General features: G+C 32.6%; 1 long non-coding RNA gene across 1 annotated transcript; it reads left to right on the forward strand.

Annotated features, from left to right (window-relative positions):
• LOC145270529 (uncharacterized) lies at positions 1-27,269 on the forward strand. The gene is made up of 2 exons (XR_013865423.1): positions 1-42; positions 23,769-27,269. It is a non-coding gene; the product is annotated as an uncharacterized LOC145270529 (long non-coding RNA).

A 27,269-nucleotide genomic window follows, 5' to 3' on the forward strand; every position in this document is an offset into this window, starting at 1 on the left:
TTATAATCATTTCTTTGTTGAAGGCAGATTTACAAACAAAAAGTAAGTATTACTTGAAGTTAATTTTTTTTTAGTTCTTTTTTACAACAGAGCCGCGTCCAAACGATTATGTTTCAATTTGGTTTTGATATAGAAATGTTTGCTTATAAACAAAGATTGATAATATTATAGATGGGTATGGACAAAGAAAATGATTCTTAAAAGTCGGCTTATGATATTTTTTATAGTTTACGTCTGAATTTTTTAAGGTGCATGATGGCTTATTTTTTAGTTTACGTCTACATTTTTCAAAAATAGTTTTTGCTAAAAAATAAACATGTTAATCTCTAAAATATCTTTACGTGTAAACAATAAAAACAAAAAAAAATATTGAAATTTTTTTTTTTGAATTTCAATTCCAAATAAATTAAATTAAAAGAATCTTTGGAAAGATATTATTTCCACAATAATTCGTTAATCTCTAAAATACAAACAATAAATACTATTGAAAAAAATTTTTTTTTATTTCAATTCCGAATAATTTAATTTCAATTCCGAATAAATTAAATCAAAAGAGTCTTTGGAAAGAAATTATTTGAACAATAATTCGTAAATTAAACTCATAATATCCCGAAATAAAGAAAATGCACCTTTTTGGCAATTATGAACATACCGTGCTGAAATTATTATTTAGAAAACCATTCTTAACATGGAGATAAGAGGGTGTTGTGTAACTATTCTGCACTTTCACCTTACAATTAAATAAAATGTAAAACTTGAATTTAGATTGAAAATGTGAGACTTTTGAATTGGTTGACTTGCCGAGGGTAGGTCGGTGGGGAAGAAAGGAGTGCTGGTAGCTGTGACCAACACGGCCGGTGGTCCGTTAATCAAAAAACCTGAGTGCCTATTCCTTACAAGTTAAATAGACATTCCAGTCACGCGTGAATCTCGTTGACTGAGAGATGGAGTAGATAAAAGGGGTGGCCGCTCTTTTTACGGAAAAATTGATAAAATTTCGGCTTTCTTAATTTTTTTTTTATTACTATATTTCTCTTTTATGTATCTTTTTGATTTTTCTGTTCTTACAGCTTTTAGTTAATTAATTCAAAATCTTTTTATTTTCCCTTCGGAGTACACTTATATAATTCATTTTTATATTCGCTAATTCCGACATAAATTCTATTTTAATAAATGGCGTGGTAACATAATTGCATAAGGACCACCTTTTTGAACTAAAAATTGCATTAAAAAAAATGCCGACAATAATTTAGCGCTAATTTTCACCAATGTACGGATCATGGGAAGTGTAATAATTACATTTAATTGATTTCATTTTGTTTTAATAAAACAGCAACTATTTCTTTAATTAGAATATTTTTGAATGTACACAAGAAAGAATTTCTTTATATTTCTCTAAAAACGTTTTATATTTTACTTGGTGTAAAAATTATTGAGGACGTTTGTTTACCAATGTTTTTTTCCTTAGATTTTGAAATAAAACGTTTGTAAAATGTTCAAATAGTCAATTTTGGCAATTACATTATCGATTTATTTTAAATTTATTATTCATTAAAAATAAACTAAAAAAAATTATTGATTGATGATTAAATATAATTCAGATTTTTAATAGAATGATTATTTAATAATTGAATTATAAAATTTTACTTTTTCGCTGTTCTGTCCTTCCCAATTTCTTAAAATCAATCGTCAATAGAATTTATAGCATTTTTAAAACTAAGTTTTTTTAAATGATCCGGGACACGATCTCAATTTTTTTAAATTTATTTTTATTTTAAAGATTATATATATATATATATATATATATATATATATATATATATATATATATATATATATATATATATATATATAAAAGAATATTATAGTATTAAATTTTTAAGTTTCCCGGAAACTATCACCATTAAAATAACAGGAAATACATTTTTTTGCGATTTTATTACATTTTCCACATCATTAACATTTGCATAGAATATTGTTTCCACATCATTCACAGTTGCATAGAATATTGTTTCCACATCATTCACATTTGCATAGAATATTGTTTCCACATCATTCACATTTGCATAGAATATTGTTTCCACATCATTCACATTTGCATAGAATATTGTTTCCACATCATTCACATTTGTATATAATATTGTTTCCACATCATTCACATTTGCATTGAATATTGTTTCCACATCATTCACATTTGCATAGAGTATTGTTCCCGCATCATTCACAGTTGCATAGAATATTGTTTCCACATCATTCACAGTTGCATAGAATATTGTTTCCACATCATTCACATTTGCATAGAATATTGTTTCCACATCATTCACTTTTGCATAGAATATTGTTTCCACATCATTCACATTTCCATAGAATATTGTTTCCACATCATTCACATTTGCATAGAATATTGTTTCCACATCATTCACAGTTGCATAGAATATTGTTTCCACATCATTCACATTTGCATAGAATATTGTTTCCACATCATTCACATTTGTATATAATATTGTTTCCACATCATTCACATTTGCATTGAATATTGTTTCCACATCATTCACATTTGCATAGAGTATTGTTCCCGCATCATTCACAGTTGCATAGAATATTGTTTCCACATCATTCACAGTTGCATAGAATATTGTTTCCACATCATTCACATTTGCATAGAATATTGTTTCCACATCATTCACTTTTGCATAGAATATTGTTTCCACATCATTCACATTTCCATAGAATATTGTTTCCACATCATTCACATTTGCATAGAATATTGTTTCCACATCATTCACAGTTGCATAGAATATTGTTTCCACATCATGCACATTTGTATATAATATTGTTTCTACATCATTCATATTTGCATAGAATATTGTTTCAACATCATTCACATTTGCAAAGAATATTGTTTACACATCATTCACATTTGTATATAATATTGTTTCTACATCATTCATATTTGCATAGAATATTGTTTCCACATCATGCACATTTGTATATAATATTGTTTCTACATCATTCATATTTGCATAGAATATTGTTTCCACATCATTCACAGTTGCATAGAATATTGTTTTCACATCATTCACATTTGCATAGAATATTGTTTCCACATCATTCACAGTTGCATAGAATATTGTTTCCACATCATTCACAGTTGCATAGAATATTGTTTCCACATCATTCATATTTGCATAGAATATTGTTTCCACATCATTCACATTTGCATAGAATATTGTTTCCACATCATTCACATTTGCATAGAATATTGTTTCCACATCATTCACATTTGCATAGAATATTGTTTCCACATCATTCACAGTTGCATAGAATATTGTTTCCACATCATTCACAGTTGCATAGAATATTGTTTCCACATCATTCACATTTGCATAGAGTATTGTTCCCGCATCATTCACATTTGCATAGAATATTGTTTCCACATCATGCACATTTGTATATAATATTGTTTCCACATCATTCACATTTGCATTGAATATTGTTTCCACATCATTCACATTTGCATAGTATTGTTTCCAAATAATTAACATTTGCATAGAGTATTGCTTCCACATCATTCATATTTGCATTGAATATTGTTTCAACGTCATCCATATTTGCATAGAATATTGTTTCGACATCATTCACATTTGCATAGAATATTATTTCAACATCATTTACATTTGCATAGAATATTGTTTCTGCATCATTCACATTTGCATAGAATATTGTTTCCACATCATTCACATTTGCATAGAATATTGTTTCCACATCATTCACATTTGCATAGAATATTGTTTCCACATCATTCACATTTGCATAGAATATTGTTTCCACATCATTCACATTTGCATAGAATATTGTTTCCACATCATTCACATTTGCATAGAATATTGTTTCCACATCATTCACATTTGCATAGAATATTGTTTCAACATCATTCACATTTGCATAGAATATTTCCACATCATTCACATTTGCATAGAATATTGTTTCTGCATCATTCACATTTGCATTGAATATTGTTTCCACATCATTCACATTTGCATAGAATATTGTTTCGACATCATTCACATTTGCATAGAATATTATTTCAACATCATTTACATTTGCATAGAATATTGTTTCTGCATCATTCACATTTGCATAGAATATTGTTTCCACATCATTAACATTTGCATAGAATATTGTTTCCACATCATTCACATTTGCATAGAATATTGTTTCCACATCATTCACATTTGCATAGAATATTGTTTCCACATCATTCACATTTGCATAGAATATTTCCACATCATTCACATTTGCATAGAATATTGTTTCTGCATCATTCACATTTGCATTGAATATTGTTTCCACATCATTTACATTTGCATAGAATATTGTTTCCACATCATTTTCATTTGCATAGAATATTGTTTCCACATAATTCACATTTGCAAAGAATATTGTTTCCACATCATTCACATTTGCATAGAATATTGTTTCCACATCATTCACATTGGCATAGAATATTGTTTCCACATCATTCACATTTGCCTAGAATATTGTTTTCACATCATTCACATTTGCATAGAATATTGTTTCCCCATCATTCACATTTGCATAGAATATTGTTTCCACATCATTCACATTGGCATAGAATATTGTTTCCACATCATTCACATTTGCATAAAATAATGTTTCCACATCATTCACATTTGCATAGTATTGTTTCCACATCATTCACAATTGTATATGATATTGTTTCCCCATCATTCACATTTGCATAGAATATTGTTCTCACATCATTCACATTTGCATAGAATATTGTTTCCCCATCATTCACATTTGCATAGAATATTGTTTCCCCATCATTCAGATTTGCATAGAATATTGTTTCCACATCATTCACATTTGCATAGAATATTGTTTCCCCATCATTCACATTTGCATAGAATATTGTTTCCACATCATTCACATTGGCATAGAATATTGTTTCCCCATCATTCACATTTGCATTGAATATTGTTTCCACATCATTCACATTTGCATAGAGTATTGTTTCCACATCATTCATATTTGCATAGAATATTGTTTCCCCATCATTCACATTTGCATAGAATATTGTTTCCCCATCATTCACATTTGCATAGAATATTGTTTCCCCATCATTCACATTTGCATAGAATATTGTTTCCACATCATTCACATTGGCATAGAATATTGTTTCCCCATCATTAACATTTGCATTGAATATTGTTTCCACATCATTCACATTTGCATAGAATATTGTTTCCACATCATTCACATTTGCATAGAATATTGTTTCCACATCATTCACATTTGCATAGAATATTGTTTCCACATCATTCACATTTGCATAGAATATTGTTTCCACATCATTCACATTTGCATAGAATATTGTTTCCGCATAATTCATATTTGCATAGAATATTGTTTCAACATCATTCACATTTGCATAGAATATTGTTTCAACATCATTCACATTTGCATAGAATATTGTTTTCACATCATTCACATTTGCATAGAATATTGTTTCCACATCATTCACATTTGCAAAGAATATTGTTTCCACATCATTCACATTTGCATAGAATATTGGTTTCACATCATTCACATTTGCATAGAATATTGTTTGCACATCATTCACATTTGCATAGAATATTGTTTCCACATCATTCATATTTGCATAGAATATTGTTTGCACATCATTCACATTTGCATAGAATATTGTTTCCACATAATTTACATTTGCAAAGAATATTGTTTGCACATCATTCACATTTTAATAGAATATTGTTTCCACATCATTCACATTTGCAAAGAATATTGTTTCCACATCATTCACATTTGCATAGAATATTGTTTCCACATCATTCACATTTGCCTAGAATATTGTTTTCACATCATTCACATTTGCATTGAATATTGTTTCCACATCATTCCCATTTGCATAGAATATTGTTTCCACATCATTCACATTTGCAAAGAATATTGTTTCCACATCATTCACATTTGCATAGAATATTATTTCAACATCATTCACATTTGCATAGAAATTTGTTTCCACATCATTCACATTTGAAAAGAATATTGTTTCCACATCATTCACATTTGCATAGAATATTGTTTGCACATCATTCACATTTGCATAGAATACTGTTTCAACATCATTCACATTTGCAAAGAATATTGTTTCCACATCATTCACATTTGTATAGAATATTGTTTCCACATCATTAATATTTGCATAGAATATTGTTTCGACATCATTCACATTTGCATAGAATATTATTTCAACATCATTCACATTTGCATAGAATATTGTTTCAACATCATTCACATTTGCATAGAATATTGTTTCCACATCATTCACATTTGCATAGAATATTGTTTGCACATCATTCACATTTGCATAGAATATTGTTTTCACATCATTTACTTTTGCATAGAATATTGTTTGCACATCATTCAGATTTGCATAGAATATTGTTTGCACATCATTCACATTTGCATAGAATATTGTTTGCACATCATTCACATTTGCATAGAATATTGTTTTCACATCATTCACATTCGCATAGAATATTGTTTGCACATCATTCAGATTTGCATAGAATATTGTTTCAACATCATTCACATTTGCAAAGAATATTATTTCCACATCATTCACATTTGCATAGAATATTGTTTGCACATCATTCACATTTGCAAAGAATATTGTTTGCACATCATTCAGATTTGCATAGAATATTGTTTCCACATCATTCAGATTTGCATAGAATATTGTTTCAACATCATTCACATTTGCATAGAATATTGTTTCCACATCATTCACATTTGCATAGAATATTGTTTCCACATCATTCACATTTGCATAGAATATTGTTTGCACATCATTTACTTTTGCATAGAATATTGTTTGCACATCATTCACATTTGAATAGAATATTGTTTCCACATCATTCACATTTGCAAAGAATATTGTTTGCACATCATTCACATTTGAATAGAATATTGTTTCAACATCATTCACATTTGCATAGAATATTGTTTGCACATCATTAACTTTTGCATAGAATATTGTTTGCACATCATTCACATTTGCATAGAATATTGTTTCCACATCATTCACATTTGCATAGAATATTATTTCAACATCATTCACATTTGCATAGAAATTTGTTTCCACATCATTCACATTTGCATAGAAATTTGTTTGCACATAATTCACATTTGCATAGAATATTGTTTGCACATCATTCACTTTTGCATAGAATATTGTTTGCACATCATTCACATTTGCATAGAATATTGTTTCCATATCATTCACATTTGCATAGAATATTGTTTCCACATCATTCACATTTGCATAGAATATTGTTTCCACATCATTCACATTTGCATAGAATATTGTTTCCACATCATTCACATTTGCATAGAATATTGTTTCAACATCATTCACATTTGCATCGAATATTGTTTCCACATCATTCACATTTGCATAGAATATTGTTTCAACATCATTCACATTTGAATAGAATATTGTTTGCACATCATTCACATTTGCAAAGAATATTGTTTCCACATCATTCAGATTTGCATAGAATATTGTTTCAACATCATTCACATTTGCATAGAATATTGTTTCCACATCATTAACATTTGCATAGAATATTGTTTCCACATCATTCACATTTGCATAGAATATTGTTTGCACATCATTTACTTTTGCATAGAATATTGTTTGCACATCATTCACATTTGAATAGAATATTGTTTCCACATCATTCACATTTGCAAAGAATATTGTTTGCACATCATTCACATTTGAATAGAATATTGTTTCCACATCATTCACATTTGCATAGAATATTGTTTGCACATCATTAACTTTTGCATAGAATATTGTTTGCACATCATTCACATTTGCATAGAATATTGTTTCCACATCATTCACATTTGCATAGAATATTATTTCAACATCATTCACATTTGCATAGAAATTTGTTTCCACATCATTCACATTTGCATAGAAATTTGTTTGCACATAATTCACATTTGCATAGAATATTGTTTGCACATCATTCACTTTTGCATAGAATATTGTTTGCACATCATTCACATTTGCATAGAATATTGTTTCCATATCATTCACATTTGCATAGAATATTGTTTGCACATCATTCACATTTGAATAGAATATTGTTTGCACATCATTCACATTTGCATAGAATATTGTTTCAACATCATTTACTTTTGCATAGAATATTGTTTCAACATCATTCATATTTGCATAGAATATTGTTTTCACATCATTCACATTAGCATAGAGTATTGTTTCCACATCATTCACATTTGCATAGAATATTGTTTCCATATCATTCACATTTGCATAGAATATTGTTTGCACATCATTCACATTTGCATAGAACATTGTTTCCACATCATTCACATTTGCATAGAATATTGTTTCCACATCATTCACATTTGCATAGAATATTGTTTCCACATCATTCACATTTGCATAGAATATTGTTTCAACATCATTCACATTTGCATAGAATATTGTTTCAACATCATTCACATTTGCATAGAATATTGTTTCCACATCATTCACATTTGCATAGAATATTGTTTGCACATCATACACATTTGCATAGAGTATTGTTTCCACATCATTCATATTTGCATAGAATATTGTTTCCACATCATTCACATTTGCATAGAATATTATTTCCACATCATTCACATTTGCAAAGAATATTGTTTTCACATCATTTACTTTGGCATAGAATATTGTTTGCACATGATTCACATTTGAATAGAATATTGTTTGCACATCATTCACATTTGCATAGAATATTGTTTCCACATCATTCACATTTGCATAGAATATTATTTCAACATCATTCACATTTGCATAGAAATTTGTTTCCACATCATTCACATTTGCATAGAAATTTGTTTGCACATCATTCACATTTGCATAGAATATTGTTTGCACATCATTCACATTTGAATAGAATATTGTTTCCACATCATTCACATTTGCATAGAATATTGTTTCCACATCATTCACATTTGCATAGAATATTGTTTGCACATCATTCACATTTGCATAGAATATTGTTTCCACATCATTCACATTTGCATAGAATATTGTTTCCACATTATTCACATTTGCATAGAATATTGTTTCAACATCATTCACATTTGCATAGAATATTATTTCAACATCATTCACATTTGCATAGAATATTATTTCAACATCATTCACATTTGCATTGAACATTGTTTCCACATCATTCATCTTTGCATAGAATATTGTTCCCACATCATTCACATTTGCATAGAATATTATTTCAACATCATTCACATTTGCATTGAATATTGTTTCAACGTCATTCACATTTGCATAGTATTGTTTCCCCATCATTCACATTTGCAGAGAATATTGTTTCCACATCATTCACATTTGAATAGTATATTGTTTCCACATCATTCACATTTGCATAGAATATTGTTTCCAAATCACTCACATTTGCATAGAATATTGTTTCCACATAATTCACATTTGCATAGAATATTATTTCAACATCATTCACATTTGCATAGAAATTTGTTTCCACATCATTCACATTTGCATAGAAATTTGTTTGCACATAATTCACATTTGCATAGAATATTGTTTGCACATCATTCACTTTTGCATAGAATATTGTTTGCACATCATTCACATTTGCATAGAATATTGTTTCCATATCATTCACATTTGCATAGAATATTGTTTGCACATCATTCACATTTGAATAGAATATTGTTTGCACATCATTCACATTTGCATAGAATATTGTTTCAACATCATTTACTTTTGCATAGAATATTGTTTCAACATCATTCATATTTGCATAGAATATTGTTTTCACATCATTCACATTAGCATAGAGTATTGTTTCCACATCATTCACATTTGCATAGAATATTGTTTCCATATCATTCACATTTGCATAGAATATTGTTTGCACATCATTCACATTTGCATAGAACATTGTTTCCACATCATTCACATTTGCATAGAATATTGTTTCCACATCATTCACATTTGCATAGAATATTGTTTCCACATCATTCACATTTGCATAGAATATTGTTTCAACATCATTCACATTTGCATAGAATATTGTTTCAACATCATTCACATTTGCATAGAATATTGTTTCCACATCATTCACATTTGCATAGAATATTGTTTGCACATCATTCACATTTGCATAGAATATTGTTTCCACATCATTCATATTTGCATAGAATATTGTTTCCACATCATTCACATTTGCATAGAATATTATTTCCACATCATTCACATTTGCAAAGAATATTGTTTTCACATCATTTACTTTGGCATAGAATATTGTTTGCACATGATTCACATTTGAATAGAATATTGTTTGCACATCATTCACATTTGCATAGAATATTGTTTCCACATCATTCACATTTGCATAGAATATTATTTCAACATCATTCACATTTGCATAGAAATTTGTTTCCACATCATTCACATTTGCATAGAAATTTGTTTGCACATCATTCACATTTGCATAGAATATTGTTTGCACATCATTCACATTTGAATAGAATATTGTTTCCACATCATTCACATTTGCATAGAATATTGTTTCCACATCATTCACATTTGCATAGAATATTGTTTGCACATCATTCACATTTGCATAGAATATTGTTTCCACATCATTCACATTTGCATAGAATATTGTTTCCACATTATTCACATTTGCATAGAATATTGTTTCAACATCATTCACATTTGCATAGAATATTATTTCAACATCATTCACATTTGCATAGAATATTATTTCAACATCATTCACATTTGCATTGAACATTGTTTCCACATCATTCATCTTTGCATAGAATATTGTTCCCACATCATTCACATTTGCATAGAATATTATTTCAACATCATTCACATTTGCATTGAATATTGTTTCAACGTCATTCACATTTGCATAGTATTGTTTCCCCATCATTCACATTAGCATAGAGTATTGTTTCCACATCATTCACATTTGCATAGAATATTGTTTCCATATCATTCACATTTGCATAGCATATTGTTTGCACATCATTCACATTTGCATAGAACATTGTTTCCACATCATTCACATTTGCATAGAATATTGTTTCCACATCATTCACATTTGCATAGAATATTGTTTCCACATCATTCACATTTGCATAGAATATTGTTTCAACATCATTCACATTTGCATAGAATATTGTTTCAACATCATTCACATTTGCATAGAATATTGTTTCCACATCATTCACATTTGCATAGAATATTGTTTGCACATCATTCACATTTGCATAGAATATTGTTTCCACATCATTCATATTTGCATAGAATATTGTTTCCACATCATTCACATTTGCATAGAATATTATTTCCACATCATTCACATTTGCAAAGAATATTGTTTTCACATCATTTACTTTGGCATAGAATATTGTTTGCACATGATTCACATTTGAATAGAATATTGTTTGCACATCATTCACATTTGCATAGAATATTGTTTCCACATCATTCACATTTGCATAGAATATTATTTCAACATCATTCACATTTGCATAGAAATTTGTTTCCACATCATTCACATTTGCATAGAAATTTGTTTGCACATCATTCACATTTGCATAGAATATTGTTTGCACATCATTCACATTTGAATAGAATATTGTTTCCACATCATTCACATTTGCATAGAATATTGTTTCCACATCATTCACATTTGCATAGAATATTGTTTGCACATCATTCACATTTGCATAGAATATTGTTTCCACATCATTCACATTTGCATAGAATATTGTTTCCACATTATTCACATTTGCATAGAATATTGTTTCAACATCATTCACATTTGCATAGAATATTATTTCAACATCATTCACATTTGCATAGAATATTATTTCAACATCATTCACATTTGCATTGAACATTGTTTCCACATCATTCATCTTTGCATAGAATATTGTTCCCACATCATTCACATTTGCATAGAATATTATTTCAACATCATTCACATTTGCATTGAATATTGTTTCAACGTCATTCACATTTGCATAGTATTGTTTCCCCATCATTCACATTTGCAGAGAATATTGTTTCCACATCATTCACATTTGAATAGTATATTGTTTCCACATCATTCACATTTGCATAGAATATTGTTTCCAAATCACTCACATTTGCATAGAATATTGTTTCCACATAATTCACATTTGCATAGAATATTGTTTCCACATCATTCACATTTGCATAGAATATTGTTTCCAAATCATTTACATTTGCATAGAATATTGTTTCCAAATCACTCACATTTGCATAGAATATTGTTTCCACATCATTCACAATTACATAGAATATTGTTTTTACATCATTCACATTTGCATAGAATATTGTTCCCACATCATTCACATTTGCATAGAATATTATTTCAACATCATTCACATTTGCATTGAATATTGTTTCAACATCATTCACATTTGCATAGTATTGTTTCCCCATCATTCACATTTGCATAGAATATTGTTTCCACATCATTCACATTTGCATAGAATATTGTTTCCACATCATTTACATTTGCATAGAATATGGTTTCTGCATCATTCACATTTGCATTGAATATTGTTTCCACATCATTTACATTTGCATAGAATATTGTTTCCACATCATTTTACTTTTCATAGAATATTGTTTCCACATCATTCACATTTGCATAGAATATTGTTTCCACATCATTTACATTTGCATAGGGTATTGTTTCCACATCATTTTACTTTTCATAGAATATTGTTTCCACATCATTCACATTTGAATAGTATATTGTTTCCACATCATTCATATTTGCATAGAATAATGTTTCCACATAATTCACATTTGCATAGAATATTGTTTCCACATCATTTACATTTGCATAGAATATTGTTTCCACATCATTCACATTTGCATAGAATATTGTTTCCACATCATTCACATTTGAATAGTATATTGTTTCCACATCATTCACATTTGCATAGAATATTGTTTCCACATCATTCACATTTGCATAGAATATTTCCACATCATTCACATTTGCATAGAATATTGTTTCTGCATCATTCACATTTGCATTGAATATTGTTTCCACATCAGTTACATTTGCATAGAATATTGTTTCCACATCATTTTCATTTGCATAGAATATTGTTTCCACATCATTCACATTTGCATTGAATATTGTTTTCACATCATTCACATTTGCCTAGAATATTGTTCTCACATCATTCACATTTGCATAGAATATTGTTTCCCCATCATTCACATTTGCATTGAATATTGTTTTCCCATCATTCACATTTGCATAGAATATTGTTTCCACATCATTCACATTTGCATAGAATATTGTTTTCACATCATTCACATTTGCATTGAATATTGTTTCCACATCATTCACATTTGCATAGAGTATTGTTTCCACATCATTCACATTTGCATAGTATTGTTTCCACATCATTCATATTTGCATAGAATATTGTTTCCACATCATTCACATTTGCATAGAATATTGTTTCCACATCATTCACATTTGCATAGTATTTTTTCCACATCATTCACATTTGCATAGAATATTGTTTCAACATCATTCACATTTGCCTAGAATATTGTTTTCACATCATTCACATTTGCATAGAATATTGTTTCCACATCATTCACATTTGCATAGAATATTGTTTTCACATCATTCACATTTGCATAGAATATTGTTTCCACATCATTCACATTTGCATAGAATATTGTTTCCACATCATTCACATTTGCATAGAATATTGTTTCAACATCAGTCACATTTGCATAGAATATTGTTTCCACATCATTCACATTTGCATAGAATATTGTTTCCACATCATTCACATTTGCATAGAATATTGTTTTCAAATCATTCACATTTGCCTAGAATATTGTTTTCACATCATTCACATTTGCCTAGAATATTGTTTCCACATCATTCACATTTGCAAAGAATATTGTTTCCACATAATTCACATTTGCAAAGAATATTGTTTCCACATAATTCACATTTGCAAAGAATATTGTTTCCACATCATTCACATTTGCATAGAATATTGTTTTCACATCATTCACATTTGCATAGAATATTTCCACATCATTCACATTTGCATAGAATATTGTTTCCACATCATTCACATTTGCATAGAATATTGTTCCACATCATTCACATTTGCATAGAATGTTGTTTCCACATCATTCACATTTGCATAGAATATTGTTTTCACATCATTCACATTTGCATAGAATATTGTTTCCACATAATTCACATTTGCATTGAATATTGTTTCCCCATCATTCACATTTGCATAGAATATTGTTTCCACATAATTCACATTTGCATAGAATATTGTTTTCACATCATTCACATTTGCATAGTATTGTTTCCACATCATTCACATTTGCATAGAATATTGTTTCCACATCATTCACATTTGCATAGTATTGTTTCCACATCATTCACATTTGCATAGAATATTGTTTCCACATCATTCACATTTGCATAGAATATTGTTTTCACATCGTTCACATTTGCATAGAATATTGTTTCCACATCATTCACATTTGCATAGAATATTGTTTCCACATCATTCACATTTGCATAGTATTGTTTCCACATCATTCACATTTGCATAGAATATTGTTTCCACATCATTCACATTTGCATAGAATATTGTTTCCACATCATTCACATTTGCATAGAATATTGTTTTCACATCGTTCACATTTGCATAGAATATTGTTTCCACATCATTCACATTTGCCTAGAATATTGTTTTCACATCATTCACATTTGCCTAGAATATTGTTTCCACATCATTCACATTTGCATAGAATATTGTTTTCACATCATTCACATTTGCATAGTATTGTTTCCACATCATTCACATTTGCATAGAATATTGTTTCCACATCATTCACATTTGCATAGTATTGTTTCCACATCATTCACATTTGCATAGAATATTGTTTCCACATCATTCACATTTGCATAGAATATTGTTTCCACATCATTCACATTTGCATAGAATATTGTTTTCACATCGTTCACATTTGCATAGAATATTGTTTCCACATCATTCACATTTGCCTAGAATATTGTTTTCACATCATTCATATTTGCATAGAATATTGTTTCCACATCATTCATATTTGCATAGAATATTGTTTCCACATCATTCACATTTGCATTGAATATTGTTTCCACATCATTTACATTTGCATAGAATATTGTTTCCACATCATTCACATTTGCATAGAATATTGTTTCCACATCATTTACATTTGCATAGAATATTGTTTCCACATCATTCACATTTGCATAGAATATTGTTTCCACATCATTCATATTTGCATAGAATATTGTTTCCACATCATTCACATTTGCATTGAATATTGTTTCCACATCATTCACATTTGCATTGAATATTGTTTCCACATCATTTACATTTGCATAGAATATTGTTTCCACATCATTCACATTTGCATAGAATATTCTTTCCACATCATTCACATTTGCATAGAATATTGTTTCCACATCATTCATATTTGCATAGAATATTGTTTCCACATCATTCACATTTGCATAGAATATTGTTTTCACATCATTCACATTTGCATAGAATATTGTTTCCACATCATTCATATTTGCATAGAATATTGTTTCAACATCATTCACATTTGCATAGAATATTGTTTCCACATCATTCACATTTGCATAGAATATTGTTCCAACATCATTCACATTTGCATAGAATATTGTTTCCAAATCATTCATATTTGCATAGAATATTGTTTCCACATCATTCACATTTGCATAGAATATTGTTTCCACATCATTCACATTTGCATAGAATATTGTTTCCACATCATTCATATTTGCATAGAATATTGTTTCCAAATCATTCATATTTGCATAGAATATTGTTTCCACATCATTCACATTTGCATAGAGTATTGTTTCCACATCATTCACATTTGCATAGAATATTGTTTCCACATCATTTACATTTGCATAGAATATTGTTTCCACATCATTCACATTTGCATAGAATATTGTTTCCAAATCATTCATATTTGCATAGAATATTGTTTCCACATCATTCACATTTGCATAGAATATTGTTTCCACATCATTCACATTTGCATAGAATATTGTTTCCACATCATTCATATTTGCATAGAATATTGTTTCCACATCATTCACATTTGCATAGAATATTGTTTAAACATCATTCACATTTGCATAGAATATTGTTTCCACATCATTCACATTTGCATAGAATATTGTTTAAACATCATTCACATTTGCATAGAATATTGTTTCCACATCATTCACATTTGCATAGAATATTGTTTCCACATCATTCACATTTGCATAGAATATTGTTTCCACATCATTCACATTTGCATAGAATATTGTTTCCACATCATTCACATTTGCATAGAATATTGTTTCCACATCATTAATATTTGCATAGAATATTGTTTCAACATCATTAATATTTGCATAGAATATTGTTTCAACATCATTAATATTTGCATAGAATATTGTTTCCACATCATTCACATTTGCATAGAATATTGTTCCCACATCATTCATATTTGCATAGAATATTGTTTCCACATCATTTACATTTGCATATAATATTGTTTCCACATCATTCATATTTGCATAGAATATTGTTTCAACATAATTTATATTTGCATAGAATATTGTTTGCACATCATTTATATTTGCATAGAATATTGTTTCAACATCATTCATATTTGCATAGAATATTGTTTCCACATCATTCATATTTGCATAGAATATTGTTTCAACATCATTCACATTTGCATAGAATATTGTTTCAACATCATTCACATTTGCAAAGAATATTGTTTGCACATCATTCAGATTTGCACAGAATATTGTTTCAAAATTATTCAGATTTGCACAGAATATTGTTTCAACATCATTTACTTTTGCATAGAATATTGTTTCAACATCATTCACATTTGCATAGAATATTGTTTCAAGATAATTCACATTTTTTTTTTTTTTTTTAAATTATATTTTCACCCCAAACAAGGCACATTGCCACTTTGATGTAGGGGGCTACTATCAGGGGAAACATCTACTGGGGCACTATGTAGGGATTAGGGCAGCGAGATGTTGGTTCACGTTGCACTTGAACTTATGCATGTCAGTACAGTTGGGGAAGCAGTGACCTGGAATGGAATTCCAAAGTCTAGCAGTTCTGGGGAAGAAACTACTGGAGTAGAACGATCTTTTACATCTAGGGATCTCTACAGTGTGGGGGTGGGATTTTGCAGCTTGTCGGGTCTGTCGAGGGTGTTCACGTCGTGGGGGCACAAGTGCTTGCAGTTCTTCAGAGCATTCACCATTATAATACTTGTAGAACAGGCAGAGGGATGCAACGTTTCGACGATGGGACAGAGGCTGAAGTTTTGATGCCAGTTTAGGGCCTATCAGATTTGCGACTCTCTTTTGAACCCTGTCAAGGAGAGAGAGACTAGTAGCCGATGCACCGGCCCAAATATGACAGCAATACTCCATACATGGGCGAATAGTGGCCTTATAGAGGTACAGGATACTTTCGGGTGTTAGAAGTTTTCTAGCACGGTAGAGAGAGCCCACCTTCCTCGCAGCGGCCCTGGCAATGCCCTCGATGTAATTGTTCCAGCTCATGTTTCCTGTGAACGTTAGGCCAAGGAGCTTGAAAGACGTACTCTCAGCTAAAGAGTTGTTGGCCATTGCTATAGGTGGTAGAGAAGGTTTCCTGTAATTATTGAATGAAACCAGTTTTGTCTTGGTGGCATTGAACGTTACCAACCATTTTTGTCCCCATTCCACTACTGATTTGAGGTCATCCTCTAGTGTTTCTGCCATTACTTTAGATATATGTTCATTTGTTTTCCTGTCGTGCCTGCTATAGAGTGTGGTGTCATCAGCATATATACCCATCTCAGAGGCAATTTTATCGGGGAGGTCATTTATGAATATCAGGAACAGCAGAGGACCAAGGATAGATCCCTGGGGCACTCCGGCATTTATATTATATTGTTTAGACGTACGACCGTCGAGGACAACCTGGATTTTTCTCTTATCTAAGAAGGATTTAATTATGTTAAGTATTCTACCAGTGATACCGTAAGATCTAATCTTCCTGAGGAGACCCTCATGCCATACCCTGTCAAAAGCCTTAGATATATCTAGAGCTACCGCTCTGCCCTCTCCCGCTTTGTCCAGTGAATGGTATATGCGTTCAGAGATTACAGTGAGGATGTCTGCCGTGGAACGGGCTTGTCTAAATCCATATTGATGGTCGGTCAGAAGTTTAGCATCTGTAAGGTGCTGGACTAGAGCATGGTTAATTAAGATCTCAAATACTTTGGCAAAAAGTGGGAGGAGGCTAATAGGGCGATAATTTAATGGGTCAGTTCTTTCGCCAGAATTCTTGAATACTGGTACCACAGAAGCAGTTTTCCAGCAGCTCGGAAAGCAAGATTCATTAAGGCATTTGTTGTAGAGTTTGGAGAGAACTGGAGCTACTTCGGCTGAGCACTTTTTTAATAGCACAGCAGGGATGAGGTCGGGTCCACATGCTTTGGAAGTGTCAAGGTTTTTTATGATAGCATGCACCTGAGCAGGGGTGATTTCCAGATCGTCTAGCTTGGCGTCTGTCTGCATAGGAAAGTCAGGTAGGGGGTGGTTTAAAGGGTCCAGTGTAGAGTTGGAGGCAAACCGACTGGCAAGCATGTTAGCCTTCTCGGTTGCTGAGCAAAGAACCTCGTGATTGTTGGTTAGTGGGGGAATCGTTGATTGCCCATTATTTACTACACTGTTGAAGATTTTCCAGAAGTCACGAGTTCCTAATTTTTGTGCTTCGATGCGTTTTTTAGTGGTTTCCGTAAATTCCCTCTTAGCTGTCGCTATTTCTTTCTTAACGTTACTTCTAGCTTCTATGTACTTTTGTCTGTTTGAACTGGACTTATGTCGGTTAAACCTTCGGAATGCATGCTGCCTTTGAGCAATGGCAGTTGCGCAAGTCGAAGTAAACCATTGGGGAGAGTGGGGCTTGCTATAGAATTTCCGCATGGGAACATGCGCTTCGATTGCAGTTTTGAACCATTCAGTGGTCTCAGTTGCACACTGTTCAGCAGGAAGAGAAAAAATATTTCCCCATGGGGCGTCTCTGATAAGATCTCTGATAGCTTCCCAGTCAGCCTTTTTATAATATCTGGTTGTTTTGAGCACTGGCTCATCAGTTTTGGGTCTAGAGTTTAGGGCGATTTCAACCATTATTACCGCATGATCAGCGTTCCCAAGTGGGCTGTCGGATTTCGTTACACAATCATCAGGAATTGTGGTCAAAAACAGATCTAATAGTGATGCGTGTTGTTCTTCCTGATCAGGGAAGCGGGTTGGAAAAGTAACAATTTGCGATAGGGAGTGAGATACAGAGAAGCTATGAGTTGCGCTGCCTGCTGCATCTGTATAAGTAGAGAATCCAAGCCAGTTTTTGTGATGGACATTAAAGTCACCAAATACATGTACTTGGGCGCTAGTGTCGAAGGAGAGTGCTGTGTCTATGCTGTCAGATACTTTGTTTATTATGGTGCAGTCTTGGGTCGAAGGAGAGCGGTAGAGAAAGTAAAAGTAGCTAATGTTGTGTTGCATGATTAGTCTAAAGCACATAAAGGCTTGATCATCCGTTTCTAGGTTTGTCTCTCTAGTCAGGGGAAGGGTATTACGAATGTAAACTCCAAGTCCGTGCATATGTCTGTCAGAGTCCTTACGGCAGAGTGGGAGATATCCAGGCATGTTAAAGTAGTTAGAGGGGATGGAGGAGTGTAGGTTAGTCTCACTTAGTGCTAAGATATCCGGGGTATTTGTTAGGAGAAATGCTTCAACATCAGCTAAATTAGTTCTAAGCCCACGGATATTTGTGAATGCAAGCCTCAAGGGAGGAGGCAAGTTGAATTTGTTTGACCCTAAGCCTGGTTTAAGCTTATTTTTAGATTGTACTGTCATCATGTTTTTTAACGAGTTTCAGTTGGGTTAGGGGAAGCCGAACAGGAGGTTATGCAGAATATCACACATGCATCACAAGTAGACCATCAGCTGACCCACCATCAACTAGGACTGTGGCCTCAGGAAAGCCCACCGGGGATGAGTGCAGGGTCCCTTTCCATGCGCGCCATGGCACTGCAAACATCCCGATATTATTCAACTGTTGATGGAGCAGCCGCTCTAAGCGCTACCAAAGAGTTAGGGCTCCTGTACTACCAGTCGGAAACAGCAGCCAGTAACTGTCAATCCGGTACCCTCAACCCATCAGAGGAAGGTCAACCCAATCTAATTGCTCAGGCATATGTGGTACTCAAGCATTCTCAAATGCCCAGCTTTAGGGGTGGGGTGTGTCGGGAGTGGGGGGAAACGGCGTTCATTGCCCTAGACAAGAAACAAGATCTACCAATGGGTGTTTCTGTCGAATCACTGATAGTATCTCTGCGCCTGACTAATAGGCAAAGAAGGAGTGTGGAAGCCAGGCGATAGGCAGGACCTATCTACTCCTTAAGCAATTTTGGTATTGCAAACCGGTAATTTGTTTGAGTCACCAGCTCTAGGAAGGCTGTCATCCAAGACTGAAGAGGCCTCCCTCCTCTTTGGTTTAGTTTCAGAGTTTTCCTTCTCCTAGACGGATGATCTGGGAAGATCTACTGGGTCCGTCACCACTGAGAGGGTTTGCTCCGCGCCTGGGTTCTAATCCAGGTATTTCTGCGACCCCGCGTGGTTAGATAATGTTATTGGGTTAGTTTGTAGAGGTTATATCTGCTAAATAGTTACACTCCTCAAAGTGGATTAGGGATATTGTTATTTCATTGTTACTGGATAAAGGGGTTGCGTAGAGCTCATGCAGTGTAAGCAACTATGATTGTAAGGAGGCTTGTTAAGAGATAGTGTGGTTAGAGGCTTTCATTTTTGTTTATGAATATTTTTTTCTCATTTTTTTTTCCTTTTTTATTTTTTATTTTTTTTTATTTTATTTTATTTTTTATTTTTTTATTTATTTTTTTTTTATCCATGTGAGCTTGGGTCTAGTATAATATTTAAGTGTGAGTAGGAGTTAAGAATTGAACTAAGAGTTGTGCCAAAACTATTTCAGGGCATGAGATGCGAGTGCAATATAGTACGGGTAAAACAGTAAGTTTTGAGTCATGTGTAATTTGATAAATAGATATATGGGCTGGTTTTAGTAGGTGTGAATAAAGTTGGAGGTACAAGGTGAGTTACTATTATTGAGAGAAGATGTTTGTAGCTTTCAAGTAAAAGTTATGGACATTTAGCATAGCAAGGAGCATTGGTTCAGTTTCATATTAGCGTTGCAAAGATATCTAAGAGGGGACAGTTGTATAATGCAGTGCGGTGTGCTTTGCTTCCGAGTACATACTTTAGCTGTTTAATCCCAACTGGAATAGGAATGAACTCCAATGCATGTCTAGAGGGTAGAATTGTATAGATGTTTAGTGATGACTAAGCAGTTAGCATGTGAGAGTCAGGGGCTGGAAGTTAAAGATTCCAGTACAAAACGGAGTGAAATGTAGGAGTTAAGTGGCGGTTTGGTGGGAATGAGAAGATTGTTAGCCTTCAAAGGATAGGAGTTATTAGTTTACAAGAAACAGATCAAGGATTTAGAGTGGCAGGTAAGTTTTTTTTTTTTTTTTTTTTTTTGCGCATGCAGGCTAGACAGAGGTAATCGTCTTGGAGGTAAAATGTATATTGGGATTTCGTAGCTAGCAGTTAGGTGTTTGTTCCAGTTACAAGAACTAGTTCATGGCGGTCTGAAGTTCCGTATTTTGTATTTATAGGAAGACATTAAGGTACCGTATAGGAGCATAGCATCCACTCAGGAAGAATAGCTCTAGTATCACAGCTAAGATACTGCATATTTAGGTAACGAATAGTGAAAGTTAAATTAGGTGGCACTTTTTTTTTTTTTGCACCTTACCATGGCTGTTACTATTAAGTATTGTACTTAAATAAAGTTCTTCTGTCATCTAAATAAGCTAAAAAGGGATTTCCCCTCCGTATTACTACGTCGATGTGACATGGTAAAAAGAAATTAGTCAGGAAATTGTTTTTAAAATAAGTGAATCAAGAATGGTCAAGATGTCTGAGAGATAAGATAAAATTACATCGAAAAAAATAAATAAATAAATAAATAAAAATAATAAATAAATAAATAAAATACAAGGGTTAGATTTGTTTGGTTTAAAAAGAGGATAGAATAAAATATAAAATAAGATAAAGTGTGCAAAGAAAATACAAAAAAAAAATTTGCATAGAATATTGTTTCCACATCATTCACATTTGCATAGAATATTGTTTCAACATCATTCACATTTGCATAGAATATTGTTTCACATCATTCATATTTGCATAGAATATTGTTTCAACATCATTTACATTTGCATATAATATTGTTTCCACATCATTCATATTTGCATAGAATATTGTTTCCACATCATTCACATTTGCATAGAATATTGTTTCCACATCATTCACATTTGCATAGAATATTGTTTTCACATCATTCACATTTGCATAGAATATTGTTTCCACATCATTCACATTTGCATAGAATATTGTTTCCACATCATTCACATTTGCATAGAATATTGTTTCAACATCATTCAGATTTGCACAGAATATTGTTTCCACATCATTCACATTCGTCCAAGTAAATCAATTTTCAGAACCTGATTTTACATTGGCTCTTTCACCCCATCACCCGCGCCATTAATATAATTTTCTTTCCTTTTTTGCGACTTTTCACTTTTAGAAAAGTTTGGTCTACCCCCATTTCATTTTTTTATATTAATTTATTTACAACATTTAAAGGGTTTTTTGCATTTAACTACAACTTACTTTTTAAATAGTACTAGTCTACCCATTGGCCCTCAAAGTGTAAGATGAAAATGTTCAAAATAAAACTGATTTTGGAATTATATTTTCGTTTATTTTCTTCAGGAAACATTTATTAAGTGAAAAATAAAACCCAGGAAGCCTCCAAAGAACCATATTAATATTTATATTTAAATTTGATTTTTTTTTAACTCAACAGGATTAAATTACATGTGTTTATAAGGAAAACACATTAAATAAGTCAAAACAAAACATTGTTGACCTTGTGTATGTTTTGAATAAGGTAAGACAGGGTGGCCATGAAATTAGTAAGCAGACAATTTTTTGAAAGCGGAAATCAGAACCAGATGGACAATTTAAACGCCCACGCAATCATGCTGATCTGAGTTTCATGATTACATAGATTATTAATACAAAATGTATTCATTTATTTAATTAATAGACTAATATCGGAAAAATATTCTCATCCAATTTTTAAATTAAACGATATTGGATTCAGGGTCTTTTTAAAAAAATTGATTATGATAATACCAATGTTTGCTTTTAACATACTATAGTGAACATTATTTCTAATTTATCTTTTATGAATAATTGTGTCTGTACCTTAACGTCATAAAAATAATTCTGTTTGCAAAAACGTATCAAATTTATACATTTTCTGTTTCCTGAATTTATCTTTTGTTTTTAATTTTGCAGAATATCAAGTAAACAACACAAGAAAAATGCAAATGGATTAAAGTTAAAAGCCGGAAATGAGAGGAATGTGAATATTTTATTTCTGATAATTGTAGTTATGGGTGCAAATGACTCGCATAAGTATAAGGTAATATGATTAGTCTTTACACGTGTGCATATGACTAATACATTTATGTACCATTTAATGAATACAAACTATGAGGCATACAAACTATTTGAAAAAATACTACTTATTGTTTATTTGTTATCATTATGTTTATTGAGTTACATAAACTGAAATATAACTCTCCTACTAAGCCAAAGTGAAATTATACTCTTGTAGTATATGCAGTTAGTCGTTTATATGGAAATCACATATGTTCCAGCACATGCAAATGCACACTGAAGTAAAATATAGAGAAACAACGTATGCTGCAACATGCAAACACATACAAAAGAGATATCATATTGTTGTAAAGTATGTGGCTCTTGTTTTACACTGAAAAGCCATATGTTGCAACATATGCAAACACATACTGAAGAGAAGCCATATTCTTGTGAAGTATGTGGCTCCTCTTTTGCAAGAAAATCAAACATGGTGACACATCTACGAACACATACTGGAGAGAAACCATACTCCTGTGAAATATGTGGCTCTTCTTTTACACGGAACGCACATATGTTGCGACATATGCAAACACATACTGGAGAGAAACCATATCCTTGTAAAATATGTGGACGTTCTTTTGCAAATAAATCAGACATGGCTGAACATATGCGAATACATACTGGAGAGAGGCCATATTCTTGTGAAGTATGTGGCTCTTGTTTTACACAGAAGGCACATCTGTTGCGACATATGCGAACACATACTGGAGAGAAACTATATTCTTGTGAAGTATGTGGCTCTTCTTTTACAAGTAAACAATATATGATACGACATATGCGAAAACATACTGGAGAGAAACCATATTCTTGTGAAGTATGTGGCTCTTCTTTTACAAGTAAACAAGATAGGATACGACATATGAGAAAACATACTGGAGAGAAACCATATTCTTGTGAAGTATGTTGCTCTTCTTTTACACAGAAGACACATCTGTTGCGACATATGCAAACACACACTGGAGAGAAACCATATTCTTGTGTAGTATGTGGCTCCTATTTTACAAGTAAACAAGATAGGATACGACATATGCGGACACATACTGGAGAGAAACCATATTCTTGTGAAATATGTGGATTCTCATTTACACAAAAATCTAGTTTGTTGCTGCATGTGCGAACACATACTGGAGAGCGACCACATTCCTGTGAGATATGTGGCTCTTCATTTACAAGGAAGCAACATATGGTGGAACATTTCCGAATGCATACTGGAGAAAAACCCTACTCCTGTGAAGTATGTGGTACGTCTTTTGCAGTTAAACAAAATATGTTGCGACATATGAAAAAGCACACTGGAGTATTATAGGGATGACCACCTGCAAAAAATTAAATATCCAGTGGAGCAGAAAGTCCTGGGAACATCAACATGAAAGAACAGTTGGAATTGACTTATATACCATATATTACGACCATGTAATCCATCCAGCCACCTACTTTGAAAATGCTGCCGTGAAACCGGACATAGCTATATGGAATAAGCCAGAAGGAATGACAACCTTGGTTTAAGTGAGTGGCCCTAATGATGGCGATCTGAACAGAGCTAAAAGAGAGAAACAAACCAAATACTAAGGTCTCATGTATGATATGAAAAGAAACTGGAATCTTAAGGAGATATCAGTCATACCAGTTATTATAGGTGGCACAGGGCTTATGAACAAGAGCCATTATTCCTACCTTACTAATATTCCTGGTAAACCAAGTTCAAAAGAGTTCCAGACAATTGCACTTAAGGAAACAGCGAGGATACTAAAAAGAGCTCTTGGTTGGTTTCAATAAAAGGCAGGGCAATGTTGGCAGCTTGTGCTAATGTGCAGATTTGTGATATGATCAACCGGAATACAGTCGAAGACCAGCTCACCTATAAAAAAAAACTTTCCAGGCTGTTGGAAAACTGCTTCTGTGGTACCAGTATTCAAGAATTCTGGCGAAAGAACTAACCCATCAAATTATAGCCCCATTAGCCTCCTCCCACTTTTCGCCAAAATATTTGAGACCATAATTAACCATGCTCTAGTCCGGCACCTTACAGATGCTAAACTTCTGACTGACAAACAATATGGATTTAGACAAGCCCGTTCCACAGCAGACATCCTCACTGTAATCTCTGAACGTATATACCATTCACTGGACAAAGCGGTGGAGGGCAGAGCAGTAGCTCTAGATATATCTAAGGCTTTTGACAGGGTATGGCATGAGGGTCTCCTCAGGAAAATTAAATCATACGGTATCACTGGTAGAATACTTAACATAATTAAATCCTTCTTAGATAAGAGAAAAATCCAGGTTGTCCTCGACGGTCGTACATCTAAACAGTGTGATATACATGCGGGAGTGCCTCAGGGTTCTATCCTTGAGCCTCAATTGTTCCTAATATTTATGAATGACCTCCCCGACAAAACTGCCTCTGAGATGGATATATATGCTGATGACACCACACTCTATAACAGGCATGACAGGAAGACGAATGAACACATATCTAAAGAAATGGCAAAAACACTAGAGGATGACCTCCAATCTGTAGTGAAAGGGGGACATAAATGGATGGTCACATTCAATGCTGCCAAGACTAAACTCGTTTCATTCAATAATTACAAGAAACCTTCTCTACCACCAATAGCAATGGCCAGTGACTCCCTGTCTGAGAGTACATCTTTGAAGCTGCTTGGCCTAACGTTCACAGGAAACATGAGTTGAAACAATTATATCGAAAACATTGCCATGGCCGCTGTGAAAAAGGTAGGCTCTCTCTACCGTGCTAGAAAACTACTGACACCTTAAAGTATCCTGTACCTCTATAAGGCCACCATTAGCCGATGTATGGAGTATTGTTGTCACATTTGGGCTGGTGCATCTGCTGCTAGCCTCTCGCTCCTAGACAAGGTTCAAAAGAGAGTCGCCAATATGATAGGCCCGGAACTGGCATCTAAGCTTCAGCCTCTGTCCCATCGATGAAACGTTGCATCCCTCTTCCTGTTCTACAAGTATTTTAATGGTGAATGCTCTGACGAACTGCAGACACTTGTGCCCCCACGACGTAGACACCCTCGAAAAACCCGACAGGCAGCTAAATCCCCCCACACAGTAGAGATCCCTAGATGTAAAAGATCTTTCTACTGCAGTAGTTTCTTCCCCAGAACCGCTAGACTCTGAAATTCAATTCCAGGTCCCTGCTTCCCTAACTGTACTGACATGCAGAAGTTCAAGTATAACGTGAACCGACATCTTGCTGCCCAAATCCCAACATAGTTCCCCAGCAGTTGCTGCCCCTGATAGTAACCCCCTACACCAAATTGGCAATGTGCCTTGTTTGGGGTGAAAATGTAATTTAAAAAATAATAAATAAGTTCGTCTATT

The sequence above is a fragment of the Euprymna scolopes genome, chromosome 46, assembly GCF_053919585.1.
Source record: "Euprymna scolopes isolate OS-2025 chromosome 46, ASM5391958v1, whole genome shotgun sequence".
Classification (NCBI taxonomy): Eukaryota; Metazoa; Mollusca; class Cephalopoda; order Sepiida; family Sepiolidae; genus Euprymna; species Euprymna scolopes.